The sequence below is a fragment of the Manis javanica genome, chromosome 11 (assembly GCF_040802235.1).
Source record: "Manis javanica isolate MJ-LG chromosome 11, MJ_LKY, whole genome shotgun sequence".
In the NCBI taxonomy this organism is placed as follows: Eukaryota; Metazoa; Chordata; class Mammalia; order Pholidota; family Manidae; genus Manis; species Manis javanica.
The window spans coordinates 27,758,303-27,765,211 of record NC_133166.1 but is presented as its reverse complement, the minus strand read 5'-3'; positions in this window follow the sequence as shown (position 1 = coordinate 27,765,211).

Here is a 6,909-nt window from a genome sequence, read left to right as displayed (position 1 = left end):
TTTAGTGCTGTAAGAAGGCAAATGTAGATGATCAGATGATCAGGTGTGTGCCTATGGACTAAGTATTAATCCAGGCTAGACAAGGGCAGCAAGACATCCACGGATGCAGAAGATTTCTCTCAAAGCAGGGGGGGTGAGGTTCTGAGCCTCACCTCTGTTGATCCCCAAATTCTCACCTGATGGCCCCCCTGCGACTGTGCCTGTCTTAGGTTGTTCCTCCCTTGAGGAATCTTACCCGTCTCTGGCTAACCAGTCATCTTCCGGGGCCATACAGGGAAATGTAAAGTTGGTAAGTGAGAGAGAAGCCATATTGTTTGCAAAGGTTAGCTTTTTACTTCTTTGCGGATTTATGCCTTGTGGCTTCTATGCCCAGCACTTGTCTCGAGGTATCTTTACCACCTGGGGGAATTATGATACTCGGTAAATTCGATATGAGGCACGAATTCTATTTAAGGTTTGTAATTAGGAAGGAAGAAGAAAAGCTATAGATGTAGCATATGAAGGAAACTTGGGAGGATTGATTATTTCTTTGACATATCTTCTTGTATAGTACCTTAAGTATGTATAGGTTTTAAACTACTAACTAATTTGCACACACATATTAACATAATAGGAACACGGTGACATAAACAAAGCAAGTCTATAATTACCATCCATCTCCAGTGAAGCCAAGAAAACCATTTAGGCACCCTAGGCATTTGTGAAAATTTATCTATGATATGATGGATATTTTCCAACTGTACTTGAACCATCAGACAAATTAAAGCAGCCCATTTCTGGGATCTGTTCACATCCCATATGTTCTTTTAACCATAGATAGTCTATAGTCATGAGATTTTGGGGTGCTACAACTTGCACCCCTCCCAACTCCTGGTTGAGTTCCAACAGTACAGATCCAGTCAAATTCGTTGTCTCACTGTATGCACATGCCAGCCTAGACATCTCCCTCCTCCTTCTTATGGCAAGTCCAGGAGATGGTGGGCTGGATGCAGCCACAACCACAGCATCGTCCGGATCCCTGTGGAGGCTTTTTGATGATCATCCCCCGGCACGAGTCCTCCAGAGAGTGCTGATGCCGGAAGCTCCTCCTCATATCGTATCTTAGTTCATTTTCTGGGTATCCAAGCTAGGCCTTGATCTTCTGCGTAGAAACAAACAGACCCTTTGCCCACACTTTGACATGCCCTCTATACCACTGTGCAGAACTCATTGGAGGTCAGCACACAGTAACTGCTTTTTTTTTTTTTTTTTTAATTAAGAGAAAGGAATATTATCAGAAAAGAGTACCTCCATAGCTGATCATCTGACACCCTTTAAGTGATCAACATTAAGGATATTTAAAGCATGCGTTGATCTTTGATTTACCAATAGTTTTATCCTGTTAAGGAGTAATCCCCCTTTTCTTTCTTTCTTTCTTTTTTTTTTAAAATTTTTAATCTACACTTACCTGAAGAATACTATGTTTACTATGCTCTCCCCTATATCAGGTCCCCCCTAACAACCACATTACGGTTACTGTCCATCAGCTTAGCAAAATGTTGTAGAGTCACTACTTGTCCTCTCTGTGTTGTGCAGCCCACCCTCCCCTTTCTCCCTCCCCCCCATGCATGCTAATCTTAATACCCCCCTTCCTCTTCCCCCCCCCATCCCTCCCTGCCCACCCATCCTCCCCAGTTCCTTTCCCTTTGGTACCTGTTAGTCCATTTTTGGGTTCTGTAATTCTGCTGCTGTTTTGTTCCTTCAGTTTTTCCTTTGTTCCTATACTCCTCAGATGAGTGAAATCATTTGGTATTTCTCTTTCTCCGCTTGGCTTATTTCACTGAGCATAATACTCTCCAGCTCCATCCATGTTGCTGCAAATGGTTGGATTTTTCCACTTCTTATGGCTGAGTAGTATTCCATTGTGTATATGTACCACATCTTCTTTATCCATTCATCTACCGATGGACATTTAGGTTGCTTCCAATTCTTGGCTATTGTAAATAGTGCTGCGATAAACATAGGAGTGCATCTGTCTTTCTCAAACTTGATTGCTGCGTTCTTAGGGTAAATTCCTAGGAGTGGAATTCCTGGGTCAAATGGTAGGTCTGTTTTGAGCATTCTGATGCACCTCCATACTGCTTTCCACAATGGTTGAACTAATTTACATTCCCACCAGCAGTGTAGGAGGGTTCTCCTTTCTCCACAGCCTCGCCAACATTTGTTGTTGTTTGTCTTTTGGATGGCAGCTATCCTTACTGGTGTGAAGTGATACCTCATTGTAGTTTTAATTTGCATTTCTCTGATAATTAGCGATGTGGAGCATCTTTTCATGTGTCTCTTGGCCATCTGTATTTCTTTTTTGGAGAACTGTCTGTTCAGTTCCTCTGCCCATTTTTTAATTGGGTTATTTGTTTTTTGTTTGTTGAGGCGTGGGAGCTCTTTATATATTCTGGACGTCAAGCCTTTATCGGATCTGTCATTTTCAAATATATTCTCCCATACTGTAGGGTTCCTTTTTGTTCTATTGATGGTGTCTTTCGCTGTACAGAAGCTTTTCAGCTTAATGTAGTCCCACTTGCTCATTTTTGCTGTTGTTTTCCTTGCCCGGGGAGATATGTTCAAGAAGAGATCACTCATGTTTATGTCTAAGAGGTTTTTGCCTATGTTTTTTTCCAAGAGTTTAATGGTTTCATGACTTACATTCAGGTCTTTGATCCATTTTGAGTTTATCTTTGTATATGGGGTTAGACAATGGTCCAGTTTCATTCTCCTACATGTAGCTGTCCAGTTTTGCCAGCACCATCTGTTGAAGAGACTGTCATTTTGCCATTGTATGTCCATGGCTCCTTTATCAAATATTAATTGACCATATATGTTTGGGTTAATTTCTGGGGTCTCTAATCTGTTCCACTGGTCTGTGGCTCTGTTCTTGTGCCAGTACCAAATTGTCTTGATTACTATGGCTTTGTAGTAGAGCTTGAAGTTGGGGAGTGAGATCCCCCTACTTTATTCTTCTTTTTCAGGATTGCTTTGGCTATTCGGGGTCTTTGGTGTTTCCGTATGAATTTTTGAATTATTTGTTCCAATTCATTGAAGAATGTTGCTGGTAATTTGAGAGGGATTGCATCAAATCTGTATATTGCTTTGGGCAGGATGGCCATTTTGACGATATTAATTCTTCCTAGCCATGAGCATGGGATGAGTTTCCATTTATTAGTGTCCCCTTTAATTTCTCTTAAGAGTGACTTGTAGTTTTCAGAGTATAAGTCTTTCACTTCTTTGGTTAGGTTTATTCCTAGGTATTTTATTCTTTTTGATGCAATGGTGAATGGAATTGTTTTCCTGATTTCTCTTTCTATTGATTCGTTGTTAGTGTATAGGAAAGCTACAGATTTCTGTGTGTTAATTTTGTATCCTGCAACTTTGCTGTATTCCGATATCAGTTCTAGTAGTTTTGGAGTGGAGTCTTTAGGGTTTTTTATGTACAGCATCATATCATCTGCAAATAGTGACAGTTTAACTTCTTCTTTACCAATCTGGATTCCTTGTATTTCTTTGTTTTGTCTGATTGCTGTGGCTAGAACCTCCAGTACTATGTTAAATAACAATGGGGAGAGTGGGCATCCCTGTCTGGTTCCCGATCTCAGAGGAAATGCTTTCAGCTTCTCGCTGTTCAGTATAATGCTGGCTGTGGGTTTATCATATATGGCCTTTATTATGTTGAGGTACTTGCCCTCTATTCCCATTTTGCTGAGAGTTTTTATCATGAATGGATGTTGAATTTTGTCAAATGCTTTTACAGCATCTATGGAGATGATCATGTGGTTTTTGTCTTTCTTTTTGTTGATGTGGTGGATGATGTTGATGGATTTTCGAATGTTGTACCATCCTTGCATCCCTGGGATGAACCCCACTTGGTCATGGTGTATGATCCTTTTGATATACTGTTGAATTCTGTTTGCTAATATTTTGTTGAGTATTTTTGCATCTACATTCATCAGGGATATTGGTCTGTAATTTTCTTTTTTGGTGGGGTCTTTGCCTGGTTTTGGTATTAGGGTGATGTTGGCCTCATAGAATGAGTTTGGGAGTATTCCCTCTTCTTCTATTTTGTGGAACACTTTAAGGAGAATGGGTATTATGTCTTCTCTGTGTGTCTGATAAAATTCCAAGGTAAATCCGTCCGGCCCCGGGGTTTTGTTCTTGGGTAGTTTTTTGATTACTGTTTCAATTTCTTTGCTTGTAATTGGTTTGTTTAACTTTTGTGTTTCTTCCTTGGTCAGTCTTGGGAGGTTGTATTTTTCTAGGAAGTTGTCCATTTCTTCTAGGTTTTCCAGCTTGTTGGCATATAGGTTTTCATAGTAGTCTTTAATAATTCTTTGTATTTCTGTGGAGTCTGTCGTGATTTTTCCATTCTCATTTCTGATTATGTTGATTTGTGTTGACTCTCTTTTTCTCTTAATAAGTTGGGCGAGAGGCTTATCTATTTTGTTTATTTTCTCAAAGAACCAGCTCTTGGTTTCGTTGATTTTTGCTATTGTTTTATTCTTCTCAATTTTGTTTATTTCTTCTCTGATCTTTATTATGTCCCTCCTTCTGCTGACTTTAGGCCTCCTTTGTTCTTCTTTTTCCAGTTTTAATAATTGTGATGTTAGACTATTCATTTGGGATTGTTCTTCCTTCTTCAAGTGTGCCTGGATTGCTATATACTTTCCTCTTAAGACTGCTTTCGCTGCATCCCACAGAAGTTGGGGCTTAGTGTTGTTGTTGTCATTTGTTTCTATATATTCCTTGATCTCTATTTTGATTAGTTCATTGATCCATTGATTATTTAGAAGCATGTTGTTAAGCCGCCATGTGTTTGTGAGCCTTTTTGTTTTCTTTGTAGAATTTATTTCTACTTTCATACCTTTGTGGTCTGAAAAATTGGTTGGTAGAATTTCAATATTGTGGAATTTACTGAGGCTCTTTTTGTGAGCTAGTATGTGGTCTATTCTGGAGAATGTTCCATGTGCACTTGAGAAGAATGTATATCCTGTTGCTTTTGGATGTAGAGTTCTATAGATGTCTATTAGGTCCATCTGTTCTAGTGTGTTGTTCAGTGCCTGTGTGTCTTTACTTATTTTCTGCCCGGTGGATCTATCCTTTGGGGTGAGTGGTGTGTTGAAGTCTCCTACAATGAATGCATTGCAGTCTATTTCCCTCTTTAGTTCTGTTAGTATTTGCTTCACATATGCTGGTGCTCCTGTATTGGGTGCATATATATTTAGAATGGTTATATCCTCTTGTTGGACTGAGCCCTTTATCATTATGTAGTGGCCTTCTTTATCTCTTGTTACTTTCTTTGTTTTGAAGTCTATTTTGTCTGATATTAGTACTGCAACCCCTGCTTTCTTCTCACTGTTGTTTGCCTGAAATATGTTTTTCCATCCCTTGACTTTTAGTCTATGCTTATCTTTGGGTTTAAGCTGAGTTTCTTGTAAGCAGCATATAGATAGGTCTTGCTTTTTTATCCATTCTATTACTCTGTGTCTTTTGATTGGTGCATTAAGTCCATTTACATTTAGGGTGACTATTGAGAGATATGTACTTATTGCCATTGCAGGCTGTAGATTCGTGGTTACCAAAGGTTCAAGGTTAGCCTCTTTAGTATCTTACTGCCTAACTTAGCTCGCTTATTGAGCTGTTCTATACACTGTCTGGAGATTCTTTTCTTCTCTCCCTTCTTATTCCTCCTCCTCCATTCTTCATATGTTGTGTGTTTTGTTCTGTGCTCTTTTTAGGGGTGCTCCCATCTAGAACAGTCCCTGTAGGATGCCCTGTAGAGGTGGTTTGTGGGAGGCAAATTCTCTCAGCTTTTGCTTGTCTGGGAATTGTTTAATCCCACCATCATATTTAAATGATAGTCGTGCTGGATACAGTATCCTTGGTTCAAGGCCCTTTTGTTTCATTGCATTAAGTACATCATGCCATTCTCTTCTGGCCTGTAGGGTTTCTGTTGAGAAGTCTGATGTTAGCCTGATTGGTTTTCCTTTATAGGTGACCCTTTTCTCTCTAGCTGCCTTTAAAACTCTTTCCTTGTCCTTGATCTTTGCCATTTTAATTACTATGTGTCTTGGTGTTGTCCTCCTTGGATCCTTTCTGTTGGGGGTTCTGTATAATTCCATGGTCTGTTCCATTATTTCCTCCCCCAGTTTGGGGAAGTTTTCAGCAATTATTTCTTCAAAGAGACTTTCTATCCCTTTTCCTTTTTCTTCCTCTTCTGGTATCCCTATAATACGAATGTTATTCCTTTTGTATTGGTCACATATTTCTCTTAGTGTTGTTTCATTCCTGGAGATCCTTTTATCTCTCTCTATGTCAGCTTCTATACGTTCCTGTTCTCTGGCTTCTATTCCTTCAATGGCCTCTTGCATCTTATCCATTCTGCTTATAAATCCTTCCAGGGATTGTTTCACTTCTGTGATCTCTTTCCTGACATCTGTGATCTCCTTCCGGACTTCATCCCACTGCTCTTGCATTTTTCTCTGCATCTCATCCCACTGCTCTTGCATTTTTCTCTGCATCTCTGTCAGCATGTTCATGATTTTTATTTTGAATTCTTTTTCAGGAGGACTAGTTAGGTCTGTCTCCTTCTCAGGTGCTGTCTCTGTGATCTTTGTCTGCCTGTAGTTTTGCCTTTTCATGGTGATAGATATAGTTTGCAGAGCTGGTACAAGTGACTGCTGGAAGAGCTTCCCTTCTAGTTGGTTTGTAGCCTTTTCCTGGGAGAATAGCGACCTCTAGTTGCTTGTGCTGGGCAGCTGTGCGCAGACAGGGCTTCTGCTTCCTGCCCAGTTGCTTTGGGGTTTATCTCCGCTGTTGCTGTGGGCTTGGCCTGGCTGGGGCTGTTCCTCCAAAATGGTGGAGCCCCGTTGGAGGGGGAGC